Here is a 26,336-nt window from a genome sequence, read left to right as displayed (position 1 = left end):
GGTCCAGACGAAATACCTGCAGAATTACTGAAATGTCTAGACGATGAAACTCTACCTGTACTACTGGATCTGTTTAATGAAGTATATAAAACCGGAAAAATACCTCAGGAATGGTTGGTGTCCACCTTTGTAACAATACCTAAAACAATATATACCAAAGATTGTTCAGACTATAGGACAATATCACTAATAAGCCATACCCTCAAAATATTTCTAAAGGTGTTTCATGGAAGATTATACAGAAAGCTAGAAAATGATATGGATGATACCCAATTTGAGTTCCGCAAAGGACTTGGAACAAGAGAGGCATTGTTTGCATTTAATGTCCTCTCTCAAAGATGCTTAGATATGAACCTGGATATTTATTCCTGTTTCATCGACTTCGAAAAAGCGTTCAACAGAGTCCGACATGAAAAACTAATAGAATTATTGAAAAACAGAGATATAGACAGGCGAGACTTACGAATTATCATCAATCTGTATTGGAATCAAAAGGCCAATATAAAGATAGACGAACAAGAGTCCGAGAATATTTATATAAAGAGAGGGGTAAGACAGGGTTGTGTACTGTCGCCGCTACTGTTTAACGTGTACAGTGAAGCCATATTTCAGGAAGCGATAGCGGAACTAAGTGATGGAATCTCTATAAACGGAAGAACAGTAAATAACATAAGATTCGCTGATGACACCGTTATAATGGCAGACACCCTTGAGTCGCTACAAGAATTGTTAAATAGAATTAACGATTATTGCATTCGATATGGACTCAAAATAAACAAGAAAAAAACTAAATTTATGATTGTCTCAAAAACACAACATGGAAATGAAAGGTTAATACTAGAGCAAACCCAAATAGAAAAAGTAAAGACATACAAATATCTGGGAACCTGGGTTGATGACAAAAATAATCAAAGCAAAGAAATTAAAGTCCGAATTGAAACTGCAAGGCAAGCATTTATAAAAATGAAGACACTGCTTACAAACAAAGACCTTCAGTTGCCTCTCAGATTGAGGGCTCTAAGATGCTACATATTTTCTATATTACTATACGGAATGGAAGCTTGGACATTGAAAAGGCAACATATAAGAAAAATAGTAGCGTTCGAAATGTGGTGTTACAGAAGAATGTTGAAAATTCAGTGGGTTCAAAGGATTACCAATGTTGAAGTGCTACGACGTTTAAATAAGGAGTTAGAAATTATGAACAGTATAAAAACAAGAAAACTAGAATATTTGGGTCACATTACCAGAGGAGAGAAATATGAGCTGCTGAGAGTTATTATGCAAGGAAGGATCCAAGGAAAAAGAAGCATAGGAAGAAGACGCATCTCCTGGCTGAGGAACCTTAGAGAATGGTTTAACTGTAGTTCATTACAACTGTTCAGAGCAGCAGCCAACAAAGTGACCATAGCCATTATGATATCCAACCTCCGCTAGGAGATGGAACTTTAAGAAGAAGAAATCATAAGTGGAGTTATGTTATCGATTCAATTTTGAGTAATTTTAGTAATCAGTAATTTTATACCTTCTTGCCAATAGGCAACGTGTAGATATTCTTAACATTAATATCACAAGAGAGTGAGAATAAATTGAAAATCATGCGACAATATTTTTCGAAAACTTGTTTCCTGGCAATAGACACGAGAGCCCATACTGCTCGAGTGACTATTGCTAAATGGAAACAAATTTGAGAAGTAAATTGGAGCATTATTTTCTTATTTATTCTTAGTATCATGCATGTGATATTCGTAAGATTGTTTTTTGATACTTACATACAAACTTCAAGCATAAATAAACATTCAGTGACATTTATCGCAATTAATGTTTTTCAACTTTTCAAAGTGAACAGCACAGTTTAGCAAATATTCAGACGAAGATATCAATAAAATATTAGTTCAAATTATTTATAAAAATATAGTTTTATTCATGAAATAATGTTATAGAATTACACTCGAGTGCTTATTGCCGATTCGTATTGTCCTCGTGACAATTTGACATTAGGTGCAGAACTATAAGTTTATTATGGTTCATTTTTTAAATGACAGTTGCCAAAACTAGGAAACTCGCTGTAATTAAACAGAAACAAAATACCCCACATTTATTCCCACTATAATAATGTTCAATAGAATATTTTCGGTATAATAATAAGGGGACATCCATAAACTACGTAGTTGAGAAGAGGGAGGGGGGGCTTACTTATTTCGACGAAATACGACAGGAGGGTGGGGGGTATGAGTGCACATTCGACGTCGTTTAATATATTGGTATATTTAAATTTGTCGCTATTGTCTCTCTAAATATAATTTTTTACTAGCTTTTACCAGCATTAAAGTATCAGATATTCATAAAAATGTATAGTTTTTGAAATGAAATTGAAAATAAAACAAAACGTTTACGAATAAATACACCTTTGTTAAAATTAAAAATAATTCTCTTATAGATACTTTTATCGCATACATTTCGCTTTTATCAGTCACAGCCTTAATTAGGTAGCACTTTTGTACAGGACAACAAACAATAAGACATTGTTGTTTGGGTTTAAACAAGCGCTTCTATAATATATACAGAACAACGTCTGGAAGCAAACAATATTAAATTGTTAATTCATTTATGTGCTGCATACTGTGTGTGAAAAAATAGTTCTGAAAGAATGAATGGAAATAAAATATTGTGTTCTATTTAGTTAGTAAGTCGTATTTATACTTAGAGAATATTTATACGCAAAATATTGGTCCAATGCTATTTAAATGCATTCATTTTTTTCGAATACTCAGAAAACGAATAAAGATTTTTGAAAAGACGCAGATTGAGAGATTACATTATTACCGAGGGCCAAAAGTTTCTGAAAATATCTATAATGTTTATTTTAATAAGTTACAGGGATAAAAAAAAGAGCAGGGCCGTGTCGTGCTATGATGCGGTGAGGCAGCCGCATCAGGCGGCATCGCAAGGGGGGCGGCATAATCAGTAAAATCTAATATAATTAGATAATTAGATAATTATAGATAATTCAACATTGTCGGAGAGAAGTTTTGAAAAGAATTAGACTTTTGGCCTCACAATGTTTAACTTTTCGTGGAACAACTGATCATTTGTTTCTACCTAATAATGGAAACTTTTTTAAGTTAGTACAATTGCTCTCTGAGTTTGATCCAGTAATGGAAGAACATATTAGCATAGTTCAAAGAGAGTCCATGGTTTCGGACTTATTTAAGCAACAGTAGGCAAGATGAATTGATAAGTTTAATGGGTAATATTATCTTAAACAAAATGGTCGAAATAACAAAAATCGCCAAATATTTTTCGATAATCGCCGATTGTACCCCAGACGTAAGTCATATTGAACAGCTCGCATTGACGATAAGAGTTGTCGCTTTTAATTCTTGTCAGAACAAATACCTATAATATCGAAGGATTTTTTATTGTTTTTTTTTGAAGCTAGTGATTCAACAGTGAAGGTTTAACGGAACTTATTTTGACAAATTGGGAAAAGTTAGGTCTTGAGTTAGAATGGCTTAGAGGACAAGGCTATGATAACAGGACCGACATGACAGGAATAAGAAAGGGTGTGCAAAATAGAATACCTACTTGAAAAATATCCGAGGCGCTTTAGATGCCCTGCGCTTGCCACTCTTTAAAATTAGTCATAATTGACGCAGCGTCTTCTTCTATAGAAACAACAACTTTTTTGTATTATACAAGAACTGTAGGTGCACTTTTTTTCTGGTTCTACAAAGCGTTGGGAAGTTCTGAATGACATGTTTCAAACTAACTCTAAAACCGTTGAGTGTTACTAGATGGTCAAGTCGAATAGATGCATTGAAATCTTTAAGATTGAAATTTTGTAAAATATATGATGCCTTATTCGAAACAATAGAAGATATCAACAAAGATCCAGAAACTAAAGTCAAAGCACAAGGATTAGCAAAAACTACTTATTAAAAATTATAAATTTATATGCGGTGTTGTTTTTTGGCATTTGGCTATTTCATATAAATTCAGTCTCGAAGATGTTATAACATGTAACTATAAATTTGTCAGATTGTGTAAAAATGTTGCCAGAAACTACAGAAAAAATGAAAAGTTACAGACAATCTGGCTAAGACCAAATGAAAATTATTGTTAATGGAATTGCAGAAAATCTTGATATAAGTTCCGAATTTCCAGCTGAAATGAAATTCGAGCCAGGAGAAAAAATCGCAAAGTTGATTACGAAAAATCTGTGGATGAGTTCTTGGCGGAGGAAGATAAATTTAAAATAAATAATGTTTCATCTATATTTTAGATATTGCCATTAATTCTTTGAATGGCCGATTTTCGCTTCTAGAAACTCATAATAAAAATTTTAAATTTTTATATGATATTTTTAATGGAGGAAAATAGATGATAAAACACTAGAAAAATATTGTATGAATCTTCATTCGATAATTTCAATAGAAAAAGAATAAGTATCATATATAGAGTCAAATGATATTATAGAAAAATTGCGTGATATATCTCTAATGATACTCCATGAAAACTTTTTTTAAGGTTTGGAGATTTTGAACTGTTTGTACCAAAATAACCTAATTTCTTTATACTCAAATATAGTTGTATCACTAAGAATTTTATTAACACTCCCTGTCTCGGTAGCTAGTGGGTAAAGAAGTTTTTCAAAATTAAAAATTATTAAAAACTATTTACTAAAGTCCATAAGACAAACAAAACTAAAAAATATAGCACTGATTTCAATAGAGTCCTCACTAGCTGCTACTTTAACCAATGTGATTGACAAGTTTGCCAAAATTAAAGTCAGTAAAGAAGGGCAAAATTGTAATTTTTGTAAATTTTATTTAATGTTAATACATATTTCATTTAATTTAAAGCAGGTTTGTCTTTAAAATAAAAGTTGTCCTTCATTTTGTGTAGGTTCATTTAATAAAAATTAAAGTTAAGTTTCAATCATACTTAAGTGGCGGCATTTCGAAGACTTGCATCATATTGAAAAGATCTACCGCACGGCTCTGAAAAAGAGAATATTTAGTCTGATTTTTAAGTTCAAAAATTTCATTTAAAAGAAACCTTTTGTTTATTCTTAGGGACTTTCAGCCCTCGGTAATAATGTAATCTTTCATCCTGCGTTTATATTTTTCAAATAAATTTATTAGTTTTCTCAGGATTCGAAAAAAGAATGCATTTAAATGGCATTGGACCAAGATTTTGCGCCTACCCCCTTAACTGTTCTTGTTTGATACATTCGCAAATAAAGTTTTAAGGTTGATTAAAAAAAAAACAGAAATAACATTGAATTTTTTTAAATTACTGAAAGGGGGTCGTGAACTGCAATGAAGACGTCGACATGGGGGGGGGGGGGGGGTTCGTCTGTAAACGACGAATTACGACGGAGGGCGGGAGGGTATTAAAAAGTTCAAATTTTTTAAGACGTAGTTTATGGATGCCCCCTAATCTGATGGAAAAAATTAAACAAAAATCGGACATCTTGGTTATTAAAGCACCCTAATATGTCTGTGTAGATTTTGGCTTCGATTCGACCATCACTTGTGATATCGTTGCCGTATCCTCTATTTTTTCATATGGGTCATTCCACGAGCATACGCCTGTTTTGGATTACTTCGACAACGAATATTTCACTGTGCAACATAAGAAGTACGAAAGTAAATGGCGCCAATAATTATTCCAATAAACAACAATGTAATTTGCAATTTACTTTCGTTCTTCTTATTTTGCACAGTAAAATATTCGTTGTCGAAGTAATCCAAAACAGGCGTATGTTCGTGGAATAGGGTATATTATCACGTTACAATTTTTGTACATTATATACACGAGCGTGACACCCTCAAAAAAGCGCTTAGTTTTCGAGATACTGACCACAGAGGGATGAATGGCTAATTTTATTCATACTTTATATTTTCGAGGGTGCTGAAAACGAAAATGAAGTTTATTTTGAATTTTATGTGGGGAAACATTGTCAAAATCGCAATCTTAACCTAAAAATAAAAAAAAAGAAATCACGTTTTTTTGCGTTTACCTCGCTACAACTCTGTTCCATTTTAATATTTTTTTCTGAAATTTTTACACTATATAACTGTAATATTTCTGAAGACAAAGGTATCTGCCTCAAGTTTTTATTCTTATCAAGATAAAGGTTATGAATTTTTCAAAGAAAAAGGTGCGGATTTGTGCATTGCAAAGTTTAATCGCAAAAGTTGTGTGACGAAGTTTAAAATTTAGCTTCACAATCACGTTTATTTTAAAGTAAAGAGTACAAAGAAGTTTTCTGGTAAGTTTTAGATCAAAATGTTTTATAGAAAAAAAAAATAGTGCAACTTTTAATGTGAACATTAGAAATCCCCAATATATCGCTTATTTTTTGAGGGACAGACAATCTAGGTCTAATTTCTCACATTTAGTACTATCCTTGGATTATAAGCTTTCATTTGACACCTCATTTGTCATTTTACCTAGTATAATGACGGAGAAGTAAACGTTATTATTCTATTATTCTTGTAGGTACATTTAACATTGATTGAAATTATGAAAGAAATATATAGAAAACAGCATGGCAACACTGTGACGCACAAACATAAAAATTCAGCAACATTCAGCTGTGCGTTACATAGGGTGCTTTAATATCCAAGATGTCCGAAAAATCTTACTACACGATTGGAAATTAAAACCAATAAAAAATAATCAATGTAATAGACAGTTAGCAAACCAGATATCTCGATATGATGATACCAGTATACCATCCACACAAAATCGATTGGATTTGACCAAAAATTAAATTATTGCTACGAGATCGAGTTTTTTGTTTTTATATAGGATTAAGTTAATTTAATCAAATACCTATAAATTTAAGCTCAATGATTCAATGGGTATTTATCGTAACTTCTCCAAATGAAACAAACTGGTCAACAAGATCATTATTAACAAGCTCCAAAACTTCATTTAGCAGTAGAGTAAGTAATTACTTCCCAAACAAAGCGTTATGTCAACTTAGAACGACAATACGACGTCATCGTAAATCATGCAGGACTACATACATAAAGATAATTACTTTTTTAAATACTCCGTGCAGTGCGACAACTCTGCACAAATCGAGAAATAAAAAAAGCCTCACATGGGCATTATGTAATTTAAAATGAAATCATTGTGTCCCTAAAATGCCTTATTGCGTAAAATGTTTTCTAGCATCTAACCAGCGCAGCTATAGACTTATTTTGTACACAGATGCATTTTAAATGCTTTCTATAGTCAAGGGCACTATTGAACTAATACATATATCATGAATATTTCAATCAAAAGATGAAAGTATGCAACACACAGGCCCTTTTTTATAACATTTTCGAAAATCTATTATACACTCACCGGCACAAAATTCCGCCACCCAAAATTTTTGATTAAGTTTGACAATTTATAACTTTATTATTTGTGCTCCGATTTTCAAGATTCTTACACCAGTTTGTAGGTAAATGTATTAGTATTGTTTGGTATTATTCCGGTAAAAAAAAGTTTTGCTTGCCTGGCATTACATAGGGGTGAAAGGAAACGTTGTATTTTCTCCCAACTTTAAAAAATTCTGTGTGAAAAATGGAATACCTGATTTTGTTTCATAGTCCTGTCACATTATTCCAGAGGCATCACCAAAATTTTGTTTTTTGAATTATCCGAATATCTTTTTTCTTGTAAGAACTCTACCATTTTTTGTAAATAAAACCACTGATTGACTCATAAAATAGTGGTTGCATTGATAAGATTAGAATGTCCCGCATGCAGCTCAGATCTCAATCCTATTGAGCATTTATGGGATGAATAAAAAAAGCTATTTGCCGTCATCCTAGGTCACCAGAAAATGTGGTACAATTATGGCCCTGGTAGAGGAATATCGGGCTATTCCCCAGGCAAGGAAAACATATCTTTATTCGATGCTAAACAGATTGCGAGCAGTCGTTGCTGCAAGGGGTGGACATACCCGCTATTAAATTGTTTTGTTTTGTTGTTAATTTTGTTGTATTTTGTTAATTTTAGTGCGTTTGATAATTTTTAATTAAATAAACCTTCAAAGCAGTGTTTTTGTTTACAGCTCTTACAAGAAAAGAAATATTCGGATAATTCAAATAACAGAACTTTAGTGATACCTCCAGGATAATACAAAAGGAGTATGAAACAAAATCAGCCCTCCAATTTTTCCACAGAATTTTTTAAACTTAGGAGAAAAAACAACGCTTCCATTCTCCCCGTATAATGCAAACTACATCAACACATGTACCTACAAACTGATGCATGAATCTTGAAAATCGGAGTACAAATAATAAAGTTATATATTGTCAAACTTAATCAAAAATTTTGGGTGTAGAAACTTTGTGCCGGTGGGTGTATATTCTTGAAGCAAAATATTGTTCCTCCTTTATACAGCTGATCTGCCAAGAAAAATATCCATCACTGTAGCAACATTCGCTGATGATACGGCGGTCTTGGCATCTCACACCGACCTGACCTCAGAGTCAAACATCCTTCAGATAAACCTAACCAAAATTCAAAAGTGGCTAAACACATGGCGTATCGGGGTTAGTGAAACAAAATCAACACAAGTGACATTAATTTTACGCAGAGAAACATGTTCACCAGTAAAAATCAACAACTCATCACTCCCACATGATGATACTAAATATCTTGGCATGCATTTGGACCGACGCGCAACGCATGGATGATTTTGAAGAAGCTTATATTCACCAAAAGAAAACAGCTAGGCCTTAAATTTAGCAAAATGTATTGGCTCATTGGACGCAAATCTAAATTATCATTGGACAACAAATTACTGTTGGATAAGGCCATTCTGAAACCTGTGTGGACCTGTGGTATACAAATTTGGGGAACCGCCAGTAACTCCAACATTGACATCCTTCAAAGATCTCAAAACAAAAGCAGCGAGTGATGGCAGCGAGATTCATCCATTGTTGATGCACCATTCTATATCCCAATAGGTCGTTCTACACAACGTCAAGCTGGAATCCATCAAGGAAGTTTTCCAGCAATTCAGTGTTCGTTACAGTGGAAGATTGTCAGTGTACCCTAAGGGTAAAAACATGCCGAAGATACATGGATGAGCGGGGTGTAGGTCGCGATCGCGGTCGCTACATCGATGTCAAAACAAACCTTCATTTTCTTATGAGATCGCACACACCAAGGATGTGTCACCCGTTCACTCTCGCGACCTTGCATCGCGGTTTACAGCGATCTCGATGCCAAAACAGGATACGGAAAGTATCTTCGGTATGTTCTGCATGTATCTTCGGCATGTTTTTACCCTAACGTGTTCTCCACTCATCTGAAATGTGCCCGACGACAACGATATGCGTAGACTCAGGGTCGATGCACATTTGCGTATTTTCAAGTTGCATGCACGCTGCGAGTAAGCTGCTTGTTTCAAAGCCAAGTTTCCCGTCAACAATTTTCTCGGGGTCAATACACGCCAGAAATAAACAGTTCTGTATCTACGTTGAAATCCATCGCGCGGTCAACGTGTACTCACTGATTGCTCAGCACATACTGCCAAACCGCATGACTCGTTTTCAAATCACGTGCACGTGGTGGCGTAGCAGAAACTGGCTTGCTGTCGGTCCACGCGGCTTGCAAGTCACTTGCAAGCAGCTTGCACGCCGCGGCTCAGCTCGAGTGTGTAGTTCCTAATTACAACTCACGTACTGCTGAACTGCCAGCGATCGCACGCAGCTTGCTTGCAGCGTGCACGCAGCTTGCTTGCAGCGTGCACGCAGCTTGAAAAGACGCAAATGTGCATCGAGCCTTAGACGCCTGCTGCGTAAGTTTTAGCTTCTAAGGAAATATAAACACTAATAAGTACTCTCACAGTAAAAAAAATACTAAATTTAAATTTATCTAGCTTTAAAAGGAGATAACTCATTGGAGTAATACTCTACATGTCAATATCACATTTGTCATAGCAAACGCTTATTGCCCCTCCGGCAGATTGCAGAATCTATTAGGGGTTATAAAAACATGGGCATTATGCCATTTAAATTGAAATCATTATGTCCCTAAAATGCCTTATTGCGTAAATTTTTTTCTAGCATCTAAGCAGCAGCGTCTGGGCAGGGATAGACTTATTTTGTGAACAGATGTATTTTAAATTCTTTTTATAGTCAAGGGCACTATTGAACTAATGCATATATCTTATATTAGCAAGGGCGGCATTTGGAATATTACAGTTTAATGGTCTTTTAACAGCATTAGTAATGCACAATAAGATGTAAATTGGAGCTGGAAGGTCAGATAATAGAACAAATGATGGAATTAAATACCTAGGCATCACACTATCTAGCTACGAAAGGCTCGAAACAGAAGTGGAAGATCAAGTGAATAGAGCAAACAGAGCCGCAGGTTGCCTGAATGACACACTATGGAGAAATAAAAATATTGGAAAAGAAATGAAAGGCAGAATTTACAAAACAGTAATCAGACCAATAATGACATACGCAGCAGAAACACGATCCGACACAGAGAGGACAAAAAGATTTCTCGAAACAGCGGAGATGAAAACCCTTCGAAAAATCGATGGTAAGACTATGGGACAGAGCTAGAAGTACAGATATACGACGGAGATGCAAGGTTAATAACATTAATAACTGGGTAAGAAACAGAAGAATAGAATGGAATGACCACATAAGCCGAATGACGGGACAGATAGGGTAGTCAGGACAGCGGGGGACGGTTCCCCAATAGGAAGACGATCAGCGGGAAGACCACGAAAACGATGGAACGACAACTTACTAGAGGCACATTGAAAAAACAGACATATTCATGTCTATACAAAAAATAAGAAGAAAGATGATATATCATGACACTATAATATGGACGGTGAAACGAACCGCACTATAAACCAGTACAATCAAGATAGAAACATAAACGGATCGGACGATTGTCGGTATGTCAAAGATAGATGATAACTCAACGGGTAATCTAAAAGTATGCGAGGCTCACAAATCCAGATTTAGGCAAGTCACACGAGCTTCACAACTGCGGTTAAACTCAATCAATGCGGTAGTCTATATGCGCCTTTACCGTTCTGCGGCCATTGTGGATCCAATGGCCGAAGTATCCTAGTTTTGAAATAAATGAGCAAATTGTCTGATAAATATTCCTTCAAACTAAAATAAATAATAATAAAAATATACTTTCAAAAACTAATAAAGGCTAGATAATCGTAGCTCTATCAAAATAAGACAACGGGCTTACCTTTGGCATCGCATTGTTTTTATTAACGTTGATTTTATATGTTTCAGGCATCCCTAAAAAATCTGCAAAAAACGGCTTCGGCTACCAAAAGAATCAATTTAACATTAAAAATAGGCGCAAGCTACAAAAATATAATAACAAAACCCAAAAACGAGTAAGAGGGGCCCACATTGTAACCCAGAGCGGGAAATCGGCGCCCGAGCAAGCAATACATATCGAAGAAAGTGACTAGAGATAGAGAGAATAGAGCGCCTCACGCTGACCTGCATTGATCGGGGTAGGATTTCGTGTGGGTGTCCGTGTACCCAGGACCCCCACAGATAAGCACTTTGCTGATAGAGAGCCCCTACAGTGCATCAGAGTGCTATATTGCTATCGGGAGGAGAGGGGGGGGTGAATGGTCTAAAGCATTGAGGCGTGATTCCTGCTTACATGAGTTAATCCTCCTCGCCGCCCAAAGAATTATATCACCCGAATGACATTCTCAAAGGGTGAGCAAGTCTCTCAGGCTGGGTTAATCACTATTGCTTGCTTGCTTGCTTGCTTTATAAAACAACCTGCTTGTGACTTTTCTTAAAGTCATATAATAATAATACTTAGTAGTAGTAGTTAGTTAATAATAATAAATAAATTTATAACGTCAAATAAATCTAATTTCCAACCCAAATTGTGGCTTTTTCCCAAGTCAAATGGTAAATTATTTAATTGATGGATTCGACCGTTACTTGATGGAAGTTCATTTTATCTAACAATAAAACACTGAGAACGTTTGTTTTCTATACTTCCACAAAATTTATTACAACTATGTGACTACAGCTGCTTCGGCAGAGTGCCTTTCTCAAGTGATTTAGATTACTATGGGTTTGCTTTTTTACAGTCTTGAAGAGGTTGAGGAGTGGGGAGCTGTTTGTCTCGAGTTGGTCGTTCAGAATTATGTCCGTATTTTTCAATTTATTAATTTCCATAGATTCTAATAAAGATAGCTTAAGGCCTTTATTTTAAATATGCAAAATTTGAAACTGTTCATTAAAAGAATGATTATGATCTAGAAGGTGAAGTGCGTATGTAGAAGTGTCTGTTTTTCTATTGTTGAAAGCCCTTTTGTGTTCTGCTATCCGTTTGTCAAAGGTTCTGCTAGTTTGACCGATGTAAGTTTTCGGACAGTCACCACAAGTTAGTTTGTAAAGACCACTTTGTAGTTGTTTTCCCTTTCGGCTCTTATTGTTCTTAATATATTTGCTTAAGTTGTTGTTAGTTCTGAAAGCTGGTGTTATTCCTTTCTTTTTTATGTATCTGGCTATTTTTGTTGTTATCTTGCCAGTATATGTGATAGAGCAGCAGGTACTGGGTTCTTTCTGTGGTGGTGGATAGACTACTTTCAGGGCTTTCTTATGGAGTTTTTGGTTTAAAATTTTGTTAATTGTTTGTTCGTTATTCCCATGTCAAAAAATAACTTCGAGATAGAACTTAACATCATTAAACAAATAGCAGTAAACAATGGCTATAACGAAAAAACAACTAACAAAATTTTAAACCAAAAACTACATAAGAAAGCCCTGAAAGTAGTCTATCCACCACCACAGAAAGAACCCAGTACCTGCTGCTCTATCACATATACTGGCAAGATAACAACAAAAATAGCCAGATACATAAAAAAGAAAGGAATAACACCAGCTTTCAGAACTAACAACAACTTAAGCAAATATATTAAGAACAATAAGAGCCGAAAGAGAAAACAACTACAAAGTGGTCTTTACAAACTAACTTGTGGTGACTGTCCGAAAACTTACATCGGTCAAACTAGCAGAACCTTTGACAAACGGATAGCAGAACACAAAAGGGCTTTCAACAATAGAAAAACAGACACTTCTACATACGCACTTCACCTTCTAGATCATAATCATTGTTTTAATGAACAGTTTCAAATTTTGCATATTCAAAATAAAGGCCTTAAGCTATCTTTATTAGAATCTATGGAAATTAATAAATTGAAAAATACAGATATAATTCTGAATAACCAACTCAAGACAAACAGCTCCCCACTCCTCAACCTCTTCAGTTAAAGACTTTAAAAAGGCAAACCCATAGTAATCTAAATCACTTGAGAAAGGCACTCTGCCGAAGCAGCTGTAGTCACATAGTTGTAATAAATTTTGTGGAAGTATAGAAAAAAAAACGTTTTCAGTGTTTTATTGTTAGTAAATTATTTAATAATCTTGGTAAATAAGTATAATATAGTTATAATATTTAATGAACGTCTTCTATATTGCTTATAGTCAAACGAATGGTTGCCACTTTCACAAAGGTATTTCCACAAAGTTTGCTACAAAGTTACGAAAAATCAACTCAGGCCATCATGCGACCCTACTAATGCACTTCCTTTATACATTTTGATCGAAGTGGAAATAGGAATAATTGAAGCCATCCTCTGACGTGAGATGCACTCTTATCCATTCTCTCTATCTACTCGTGTACCCGTCTCTATTTTTTTACTTTCGAATTGAAATTATTTTTGCAGAAGGACTGGGAAATGTAATTTCGTCGTAGATTGGGTGCTTTCTAGAGGTACGTGAGACTCATTTGTAACACCTGATTTAACTGACCAGACAGAGGCGTTGCCGCTGTACGACAGTCGCTAATGTTTTTATTCATATGTCGGGAGGGTCTTTTAATTTTTCAGTTGGTTAGGTCATAGAAATGTATCTACACTATTTTTGAATTTTACGATTAAGGATGAGCAGACACGCTGAAACTAAGAATGTAGCATTTATTTTACTTGTATATTTAACGTCAGGAGACAAGAGAAAAATTTTACAGATGTATATTTAATTTATTAAAAAAATCATTATATATAAAACATTAAAATGGCATAAAAATATATAAAATGATCATTAAAAGGGTAAATAAAAAATATGAAAAAAAATTTTTTAAGAAACACTTTTCTTTAGTTACGAGTGAATAAAATCCATTATAAAAAAATCCACTAAAAAGCAAAAAATTAAAAAAAATTAAACTCGAAGGATTATTCGAAAAAAGACTGTTAGACCGATTAAATATACAAAAATCTCACAAATTCGTTAAAAAATTGAAAAAATCTAACACATTCGTTAAAGAAAAGCGTGGGGCGCGAAAAGTAAAAAAATATCTATCCTCAAACCGTTTATTCGATGAAGAGGCACCCCACGTTTTTCTTTAACGAATGTGTGAGATTTTTGTATATTCAATAGGTATGTCTAACAGTTTTTTTCAAATAATCCTTTGAGTTTGATTTTTTTTTGCCTTTTAGTGGATTTTTTTATAATATTTTTAATTATAGTCACTCGTAACTAAAGAAAAGCATTTAAAAAATTGTTTTTCATATTTTTTATTTTTTACTTTTTAGTCTTACACTTTTCAAGCATTAAAATATATCATCATGTTTAAAAAAAAGATTTATATGATAGACACATTTTTTGCTTTTATTTCAACATTTGATACATACATTGTACATTTTCTGTAATTTCTTCATCGTATCGTATTGAAATTTGACACGAATAAGCGCTACAATTTGTTTTTATAAACGAAGATATGAGCGTTCAAAATCGTCGCCGCTTAGGATGTTTATAAATATGATGTACAAACATAAAAAGTAATCGGAATCGGCAAATTTTTTTAAATTATATTGTTTATTTGTGAAGCATAATGTAAGCAATTAACGTAAAAATTGAAATTATGTATAGTTCATATAATTAGTTACAATCTATAAGAGTTTTAAGTTTTTACATTGTAGAAAACAAGAGAATTTAAGCATTTTTCATTAAAATCGTTTTTTCTTTATTTAAACAATTAATAAACATAAATTTTTTTAATGACTATTCGTGTATTGGTCCCGCGAATGCATATGTCTGCAAATTTTCATTTATTTGCATTGAAGAAAAGGAAGTCAAATTAAGGTCTAAAGATTTGACACAAACGATTGAAGTAAAGAAAAGCGATTAAAAAAGAGCTTCTTCTGCATGTGCCTTGTCCGTTACGAAAGTTGACAATTAATATGATTATTCTGACTTTTTTAGGGTAGATCTGAATAGTTCGGCAGATGACAAACCGAATAATTGCTGCAAGTTTTGAAGCAACGAGTGTCTCCTTCTCCGTGGACCCCTTTTGATGTCTATTTTCCCTTGAATAATTAGTAACTCTGTATTTACTGTGCCTTGACCCAGGAATTCCAACTTTCTTTTCTTTATAGTTATTCCTACCTCTCTCTTCTTACCTATCCAACCTAGTACTTCCTCGTTGTTTACGTGCTCGGTCCAGGATATACGTAATATACGTAAACCGTGCGTAAACGTATTCCATATAACAAAACCGGAAATACCTACATAACATTTGAGAAGTCGGATTTTGACAGGTAGCGTGAGACTGTTAGGTGAAAATTTGCTCCATGCTAGTGAACGACGCTCTTCCTTTTTCTATTCTTATACGTACTTACCTCTTACGCTTAATCCCAACTTGAATTGACTGTTGTTCCTAATGAAGTGTACGAATTCACGTGTTCAATTCTCTGATTGTCTAATATCAGTTGTCTTGCTCGATTTTGTTACGTTTAGTTTAAGCCCGTATTGTGCACTTGTTCTTTGTATTTTACTCATCAGGCAACTTAGCTCCTCCATGCTCCAGCTCGTTCATTTTCTCTAAATGACCTAGCCACTAGAGCATGTTTATTTTGATGGACCTACCAATGCTAGGTTCACTATAAAGACGGTAGAGACCAAAATTATAGACTGTACGCCATAATAGGGAAATATCTCGGGTAACTACAGTCTCAAAAAAGGTGCAACAACAAAAACTGCAATGGTTTGGTCACATAGATGTAGAAATGAGAACTACGTGAAACGAAAGATAGAGCTGTTACAAGTTGAGAGAGAGATAGAGGAAACCCGGGAAAAAATGGGAGGACTGTGTGGTAGAGTACAGACACGATGGATATAAATCAGTGGCAAAGAGGAGTAAGGAACAACGACCCATGAAAAGCTGGGGAAGAAGATCAACAAGTCGTATAAGGAAGAAAATTTGTTTAGCGGAAACAGTTATTCACAATTGAACATAATATATTGTTATGCGCTGTGTTTCTCTCTTTTATGAGATTGATGAGCAAATTCTTAATTTAATTAATTACTCAATTTTTTAATTACTGCTTATGTAAAAACAAAACCAAAGTTAAATTAAATTTGTCATATAACACTCAATGTCATATAAATGTAAAAAAATATTATTTATTTATCCAATATACCATAAACATTAGATTTTAAAATATGCTAAAAATTTAGATTTGTTGCAACTATTTATCATCTAATAAATTAAGCTTTAATTCTGATATCTCCTCTGTTTTAACAACAAAAAAAATTATTTAAATAATTCGTTATTATTTATTCTTACAAAATTTAATAAAATTTACTTCTCTCCTTTTGAATTGATTACTTATTTCTTTTTTAAAATTTGGAATGACTAATTATGTTATAGAACTGTTCAATACAAAAATAAGCAAATATGGAGTGGATATAAACAAACTCTCTCCGTTTCACACATGATTTGACTAAACTTTTTATTTCTTCTCTACTCCTTTTCCCGGATTGCGTCGTCCCCGATTCTCCCACACGTACACTTAGGATGTTGCGAAAGGTCCCTCTCGTCCAAACTGTTTCACAAACAAACAAACAGGACTCGCTCGAATTCTCGACTCAGTTTTCTTTCTGCTCGATATCTTGTAGAAATAGATACCAATCGGCTACTCGTTCTAGACAGAAACAGGAATCGTCCTCGGCCCCAGGAAAATTAACTTCTCAACTCGGTCAACGATTTCGTTTCAACTTGATTCTGCTAGCAAAGTCCAACTTCACCACTTGACACTGACTTCTCACTTTTCAAAAACTGGATTGCTGTCTTCAGATATCCATTTCACAGTCCTCATTTTTTCTCTCCTCAAAATCCGACTTAACACTCTCATCCCTTCCATCCATTATTCTCCGCCAATCACAAAACATCCTCTATACCCATTACTTCCATATTTTTCCTTTCTTAAGAACCCATTTAATTTGTATACAACTTTCCATTTTGTCGATTTCCAAGAGATACCAGAATTAATATTTTTCCTACATGCTAGACTTTAATTCTAAACTCAACCATTTTGTTTATCATCATTAACCCTCCAGGAAGCTTTTAAAAAAGTTCCATTGTTCACGTCAACCGCAATATATCCACTTTCTAATCCCGACCGTATTCTTTTGTACCATTTTGTTCCTCGAATCATTGACGCTAACGTTTTCACTTTTCCGCGAAAGCACTGATTACCATCTAAATTATCCTATTACAATTTTTGGTCATATACAGGGCGATGAAAATCTATAATTTCGTGGTCTCTGATATAAATTTATTTACTAAATTTTTCCCAAAAAAATTATACAACAATATACATACACTAAGGTATATTTTTATACCAGTTATTTTATTCTAATATGTGTTTAGACATGAACACATTTTTGTGTGAAAAAAGTTTCAAATCACGATTGCAGGCTTATTTTATAAATTTGCGAAACATGTACATATATATTATAGTGTTGGACATCATCTGCATATCGTAAATTAATTTCTTTAACAAGACTGTTAAGTACAAAAAACAATTTAATATATTTAACGCCAGGCAATACATCCATTCGAACTTTGTCATCGCGAACGAAGAATGCTAAAGCGAATTTTATTTTATCTCCCTTCTTTTGTTACTCTAATACTGACAATAAAAAATACTTCAAAAGAAACACACAATCCTTCAACGAATTCAGATTTTCCGAGTCGTCGAGCACTCCCTTTCCCTATTGATATCCTACGTCAATGATACAATAGTCATCCTCTTTTATTCTCCAGCGTAAATATAAAAAACGACTGAGATAATTATATGGTAGAATGAAAAACGAATAATACACCATTTTGGCTAATAGCTGAGAAGATTCCAATTGGATTTTCAAATAAATGGTAATTGATCCGAATCCGTTCAATTTGAAGGAACAAAAATTTTCTACTGTATGTGTTGAATACGAAAGTATTTTTACACAAGGAGCTATATAAAAAGAGACATTATTTTTGCTTCTAACGACGATTTTAAAGTAGCTAAGGATTTTGTTGCAGGTGATCTAATCAACAGAATGTATATAGAGATAATTCTTAATAAAGGAGTGTAATCCGCTGATTAAAATGGCATTGTATAATGGAGTTTTCTCAATAGCTGCTCGTACTGTTAACTTCATTTTAATGGATTTTAATTTTCTGGTGCCATACTGATGACCTGTTAATAGGCGAGCAGCTCTACCAACCCTTAATTGTTTGCTAAATGACCACTTTTGATCATACTTTATGTTTTCGAGATCGTTTTAGTCCAGGGAATTAAAATAAGATTTTCTCAGAACATCGCACTAGCCACGTATTTGAGTTTTTCGTTGATATACCAGGTGTCCACTTATATTTTCTCCCATTTTAACTGCCTATGCCTTCTAAACGGCTCAAGATAGAAGTATGCGGTTTTCGCTGAAATGTTTTATTTTAGTAAAAGTTTTGTCTGAATGAACTGAATTTTTTATATCGCTTTTAAATACGAAAAGAAAAATGGCAGATTTTGGAAAAAAACGTTGTTGACTTTTTTTAATGGAACAACCAGTATATTTTTTGTAAATTGAAAGAAAGGTCATTCACCTATCCAGCGATATAAAGTTTTTCAAAATCGGTTGTCAAATCACTGAGTAATTAATTTTTAAAGTGAGCGGTGCAACGTGGATATCACATACCTAAATAACATAACTAAGCAAAATGATATTGTGTTATGTGATCTCCACATTTCATCTTTCATTTTAAAAATTATATGCTCAGTCATTTGACAACAGATTTTAAAAAATTTAATATCGATTATAGGTAAATAACCGTTTTTTCAAGCTACAAAAAATATACTTGGTGTTTCAATAAAAAAAGTCAACAAAACAAAAAAACTTTTACTAAAATAAAACATTTCAGCGAAAACCGCATATTTCTATCTTGAGCCGTTTAGAAGTTATAGTCAGTTAAAATGGGGAAAAATATAAGTGGACACCCGGTATTTCTGCAGTAAGAAAACCTGTTCATTTTCTGTAGAAAGTTCGGCCTCGTTTTTAATTATTAACAATTTATTGAGAAAAATACGATTTTTTCGAATGTTCGCTTGGGTACTATTAAACAGGTACACTAGGTGTACATATTTAAATTTAAATATTTGATCGGTTAAATACCTAATTAGTTATTTTTTAAATTTAACTCGCTCTCATCATCATTCACGGCTTTAGGTACAACTCTGTGTGAGTCCTACGTCCATCAAGTTAGCAGAACAAAGTCAGCAGAACACAGTTATTCTTATACCATAATTAAGTGTAAATTAAATGTAAATTAAATGCTCCAAGAAAAAATGTATTGTTCTTCTTCTTTAAAAGATACCACATGTTTTGCTAACTTGATAATCAAGCTAGCAGAATAGTAGTTCAAAAATTGATAAAACATTTATTGTTGAATGCCAAAGTATTCTCTGAATTAAATGCAAATTTAATGTTCCAAGAAAAATTTATTGCTCTTCTTCTTTAAAAGTTATCGCATGTTCTGCTAACTTGATAATAGCTAGCAGAACAGTAGTTCAAAAATTGATAAATCATTTATAATTGAATGCCAAAGTATTATCTGCATTAAATGCAAATTTAATGTTCCAAGAAAAAATTTATTGCTCTTCTTTTTTAAAAGTTATCGCAAGTTCTGCTAACTTGATAATCAAGCTAGCAGAACAGTAGTTCAAAAATTTGATAAATCATTTATAATTGAATGCCAAAGTATTCTCTGAATTAAATGCAAATTTAATGTTCCTAGAAAAAAATTCGGTGGTAAGACTCTATGGGACAGAGCTAGAAGTACAGATATACGACGAAGATGCAAAGTGGATAACATTAATAACTGGGTAAGAAACAGAAGAATAGAATGGAATGACCACATAAGCCGAATGACAAATAGGCTAGTCAGGACAGCGAGAGATGGTTTCCCAATAGGAAGACGATCAGTGGGAAGACCACGAAAACGATGGAACGAGAACTTACTAGAGGCACATTGAAAAAACAGACAGACATGTCTATACAAAAATAAGAAGAAGAAAAAAATTATTGCTCTTCTTCTTTAAAAGTTATCGCATGTTCTGCTAACTTGATAATCAAGCTAGCAGAACAGTAGTTCAAAAATTTGATAAATCATTTATAATTGAATGCCAAAGTATTATGTGAATTAAATGCAAATTTAGTGCTCCAAAAAAAATTTATTGCTCTTGTTTTTTAAAAGTTATCGCATGTTCTGCTAACTTAATAATCAAGATAGCAGAACAGTAGTTCAAAAATGTGATAAATCATTTATAATTGAATGCCAAAGTATTCTCTGAATTAAATGCAAATTTAATGTTCCAAGGAAAAATTTATTGCTCTTCTTCTTTAAAAGTTTTGGCATGTTCTGCTAACTTGATAATCAAGCTAGCAGAACAGTTGTTCAAAAATTGATAAAACATTTATAATTGAATGTTAAAGTATTCTCTATATTAAATGCAAATTTAATGTTCTAAGGAGAAATTTATTGCTCTTCTTCTTTAAAAGTTATCGCATGTTCTGCTAACTTGATAATAGCTAGCAGAACAGTAGTTCAAAAATTGATAAATCATTTATAATTGAATGCCAAATTATTATCTGAATAAAATGCAAATTTAGTGTTCCAAAAAAAATTTATTGCTCTTCTTTTTTAAAAGTTATCACATGTTCTGCTAACTTAATAATCAAGATAGCAGAACAATAGTTCAACAATTTGATAAATCATTTATAATTTAATGCCAAAGTATTCTCTGAATTAAATGCAAATTTAATGTTCCAAGGAAAAATTTATTGCTCTTCTTCTTTAAAAGTTTTGGCATGTTCTGCTAACTTGATAATCAAGCTAGCAGAACAGTTGTTCAAAAATTGATAAAACATTTATAATTGAATGTTAAAGTATTCTCTATATTAAATGCAAATTTAATGTTCCAAGAAAAAAATTATTGCTCATCTTCTTTACAAGTTATCGCATTTTCTGCTAACTTGATAATCAAGCTAGCAGAACAGTAGTTAAAAAATTTGATAAATCATTTATAATTGAATGCCAAAGTTTTCTCTGAATTAAATGCAAATTTGATGTTCCAATGAGAAAGTTATCGCATGTTCTGCTAACTTGATAATCAAGCTAGCAGAACATTAGTTCAAAAATTGATAAAACATTTATAAATGAATGCCAAAGTTTTATCTGAATTAATTGCAAATTTAATATTCCAAGAAAAAATTTATTGCTGTTCTTCTTTAAAAGTTATCGATTATCGCATGTTCTGCTAACTTGATAATCAAGCTAGAAGAACATTAGTTCAAAATTTGATAAATCATTTATAATTGAATGCCAAAGTATTCTGTGAATTAAATGCAAATTTAATGTTCCAAGAAAAAATTTATCGCTCTTATTCTTTAAAAGTTATCGCATGTTCTGCTAACTTGATAATAGCTAGCAGCTATTATCAAGTTAGCACAACATGCGATAACTTTTAAAAGAAAAGAGCAATACATTTTTTCTTAGAACATTAAATTTGCATTTAATTTACACTTAATTAATATGGTATAAGAATAATTGTGTTCTGCTGACTTTGCTCTGCTAACTTGATGGACGTGTGAGTCCTAGCCTGCACAATAATTTTTCTCTAATCATGCCTTCACCGAGGACGTATTCCAATATTTCTCATAGCATCATTGATATTATCAAGAACCCTTGTTTTGAGTCATCCACTTTTCTCTGATCGATGGGTCTTGTCAAGGAGCATTTTTCTAGCTGGGTCAGTTTGCTTCATCCGAATTGCATGACCTATCCACCTCAGATGTCCTGTCTTAATGTATCCTACAACGAAATAGCATTATCTTGCAACGCTTATCATTAATTCATAGATAACAAAACAACGATAATTAGGTCATACATATAAATGCCTACTTAGTCATAAAATCCAAGTTACCAGGAATAACCAAATTGCTGAACTGTAAAATAATTTAGCATGTGGAGCTCTACCAGACAATTTTAAGAGCAATATGCCAAATTATTTAAAAAAAAGAAGACATTCGACCAATCTGCGCTTACAATCATGCCTTACGGAGCCGAAACACTTTCATCCTTAACCCAGGACATAGCAATTCAAGAGTGGCTCAAAGAAGAATGGAATGGTCGTTACTTGAACTAACTCTCAGAGACAGGATTAAACGAGAAAATGAGAAGAAATAAAGGCTTCACAGATCCCATAGAGCGCATAGCATGGATGAAGTGAAACTGGGCGGGCCATGTGGCCAGAATGAATGACGGGCAGTGCACCCACAAAATTACAGTGTTGAGATCACGAGCGGATAGAAGAAGTAGAGGCAGAACACATACACGATGGAGATACGACGTCAAAAGAATCTGTGGGAATTGGCTGAAGGAAGTTCAAAACCGAAAGAACTGGAAGAAATTAGGGGAGGCATATGTTTAACTTTGGACGTAGAATGCTGGATGATCACGAGGAGAATATATGTCAACCCTGCATTGTGCAGGAAAAATCAACATGAGGGGTTTGGAACTTTACGGGATCAATATATGCACAAATAGTATGCCAATATGGAGGCTGACGAGAGCACTATGGTAGTCTGTAGGGTTAGTGTGGATAAACCTATATCTACTCAAGCTCAATTGACTGGCAGGCACATAACAGTGACACACTGATAAGGATACCACTGATAAGTCATTGAGGAATAGACAGCAACGAAAAAGTTGATGAAAGAGGATCAAAATTATTCAGTCCAGAGCCGATGTTAAGAGTGTCAATATTCCAGGATAACAGCCCAGATCCCACAATATACATAAATTCCCCAAATAGTCCAGGACGCATCTGTTTTGAGATGGACGTTGAGAGGTGACTCATATTTTTTTGCAGAAATTTCTTGGAACTAGCTCCTATAACAATAAATGAGTTATCCTCCCACTCAAAAATGTCCGGAACATTGTTTAAATAATCAAAATGTCAAAAAATGAAGGAAAAATTCGATTATTTTCTTCGTTTTTTGATAATAACTTTTAAAGTATTCCATAAAAAAGAAGTATTTGCGTTTTACGTTTTTCAACCATTTATGCTATACTTAGGATCTTCATATTTTACCCAGAAAAACTTTATGATATCATAAAATCACACAGTGAATTTCATTAAGATCGGGTCAATATATTTTGCAATCCAGCTTTCGCAAAAAAAATCATTTTTTAAAAATGTTGCAGGACTGAAAATAAAGCAGAGCAAGTTGAAGTTTTTTTTTACGTATAGAAGAATACTGTACCTTTTATTTGCAATTTTTAAAATTAAAATCCATTAACTACAACGGCATCAGAAATTTTTTTAAATAAACATTAATTTTTGGTGCTATGCGCAGGACAGCGGTGTTCAATTCACACAAGTTGATTTCCACCAAAATTTCTTCCAATCTTTATCTTATATTATTTTCTTACTCTATATTTTGTTGTATTTTAATATTTTAATTCCACAAAAATCAAACTAATTTGATTATTGTTTGTGAAATATTGTTTAAACAATTGCATATGTTTAAAAATAATAAACTTTTATTCTCTAACTTAAAATATATGAACAAAGAAAGCTTTTGCCAAAAAAAAGTATTATTTCAAAGGATAGAGGATGTGTTTTTATTTTGCAATAAACAAATTTATTTATTTATATCGAAATGTACTAAAAATTAAAATGTATCAATCATTATCAAAGGTCATTGGAATGCCCAATCAGAGAAAACTATCCGCTGTCCTGCGCGTAGCACCAAAAAATAATATTTATATAAAAAAAATCCTGACGCCGTAGTGGTCACCTGATTTTAATTTTGCTAATTGCAAATGAAAGGAACAGTATTCTTCTATATGTAAAAAATATTTCAACTTGCTGTCTGCTTTATTTTCAGTCCTGCAACATTTTGAAAAAATGAATTTTTTTTGCGAAAGCTGGATTGCAAAAGTTATTTTGCAAAATCTATTGAACTGATCTTAATGAAATTCACAGTATTGTTTTCCTATGTCATAAAGTTATTCTGGGTAAAATATGAAGGTCCTAAGTGTATCATAAATGGTTGGAAAACGTAAAATGCAAATACCTGTTTTTTTATCGTTTTTTCGCCATTATTACTATATTGCAACAAGGGTGACAATTTTTAAAAATTTGAACGAATCCTATATTGTAGAAAATTTAATTTCGCAACTTTTATGTTAGTACAACTTTTCTCGGAAATGAATACTTTTAAAGTTATAATCAAAAAACAAAGAAAAATATAGAATTTTTCCTTCATTTTTTGACATTTTGATTATTTAAACAATGTTTCGGACCTTTTTGAGTGGAAGGATAACTCAAATATTATTGTATGAGTTATTTTCAAGCAACTTCTCCAAAAAAATATGAGTCACCTCTTAACGTCCAAATGTACCTACTAATATTTTTACAGATCCGCCCTGGTCTAAAAGTAAATCCAGTCAATTCAAAAATGTATATTGGACAGGCATGCGCTAATAGAGCTAAAATAATGCAGAAAACAAACCAGAATCAACTGAAAACAACAATAGTTTTGTTACTATACATGAACCTGTCAAGAGGTACCTAAATACAAGAAGTTTGTTTTATGAAGACTTAGCTGCAGATCTATTGATGAAGAATGACAACAGTAATTTATAAGGACAACTGACATTAAAATGAAAGAGCTTTTTTTTTGTTTTTACATAGAGTAATGGATTGGAATTGTGTTTAGAAATGTTCTTATAAGTAAATCAAAAAAGGTTAAAAAGATAACTGATTGGTGAATAGTTACCTATCAATATCAATTCATCATATTTCCAATAATTTAATTTTCTGAATCTAAACTTTTTACTTCGCAAAAAAATTTTAATGGAAAAAAAGTATAAAAATTATATAAACCATAACACTTACAACGTTGATAAAAAATCTATTAATAAGAACTATACCCATTGAAACACTTTTAACATTTTTCAGTTCAGTACACTTAAAAAATTAAATTTAGAAACAGGGATAAGCAATTGATTGAGCTCTTGACATTCCACTGTAACATTGTATCTTTCTTCGAGGGGAATCATATCTCACTCAAAAGTTAAAAATATTTTATGTACACAACTGAATGAACAGAAAACTATAAAAATGAATTGTCATAGCAAACATTGCTAAAAGAAATACTGTGTCGTTAAAATGGACTGTCACAAAACTGGAACACACAACTGAAATCTAAATGTTTTGTTGAAATGCTTGTCAGTGCATCATGAAATTTATTTTCTCAATTTATGGTAGAAATAATATGTGTTTTTCAAGGCAGAAACCAAATAGTACGATATGCCACTGCAGGATCGTTACGTTCATAATAAGTTAGTTAATTAAAATAACATTTTTATATAATTTAGTTCCAATTCCAACTTCCAATTGGATTTAGTTTTGAAATTAGTTTTTAAATGAAAAATATTTTAAAAATTAAAGTAAAATTACTAACTCATTATTCATACAGTTTGTTTTTTTATTTATTTATGGACAGCATTACTTCAAAACTCACTCATTCTATTCGTTCTAACAGCTCTATTGCACCAAAACTCGTACTCGAACAGAAGCTTCAACTAACACAGGTTAGCGCAGTTGCCACAATTCTCTCAATGTATATTCCCTATGTCCAGCTGAACGATTTACGTACAGTATATTGACACATATTAATATTACACAATTAATGAAATTGCAAAACCTCGCAATTTTTACAGAATGGATCGATTTGCTTGAAAATTTGAGAGTAAGTAGTGGATAGTCCAAGGATCAAAATCTATATGATGCCGAAAGGCGCTTTTACCATGGGGGTGGTTGCCACCCCATGTCGGGGGTGAAAATTTTTTATTATATTTTGACCGCAAAAGTTGGTAAAAACATTCATTCTAAGCAAAAA

Source organism: Diabrotica virgifera, chromosome 7 (genome assembly GCF_917563875.1).
Source record: "Diabrotica virgifera virgifera chromosome 7, PGI_DIABVI_V3a".
Lineage (NCBI taxonomy): Eukaryota > Metazoa > Arthropoda > Insecta > Coleoptera > Chrysomelidae > Diabrotica > Diabrotica virgifera.
The sequence above is the reverse complement of the archived record's forward strand: the minus strand, read 5'-3'. Positions refer to the sequence as shown.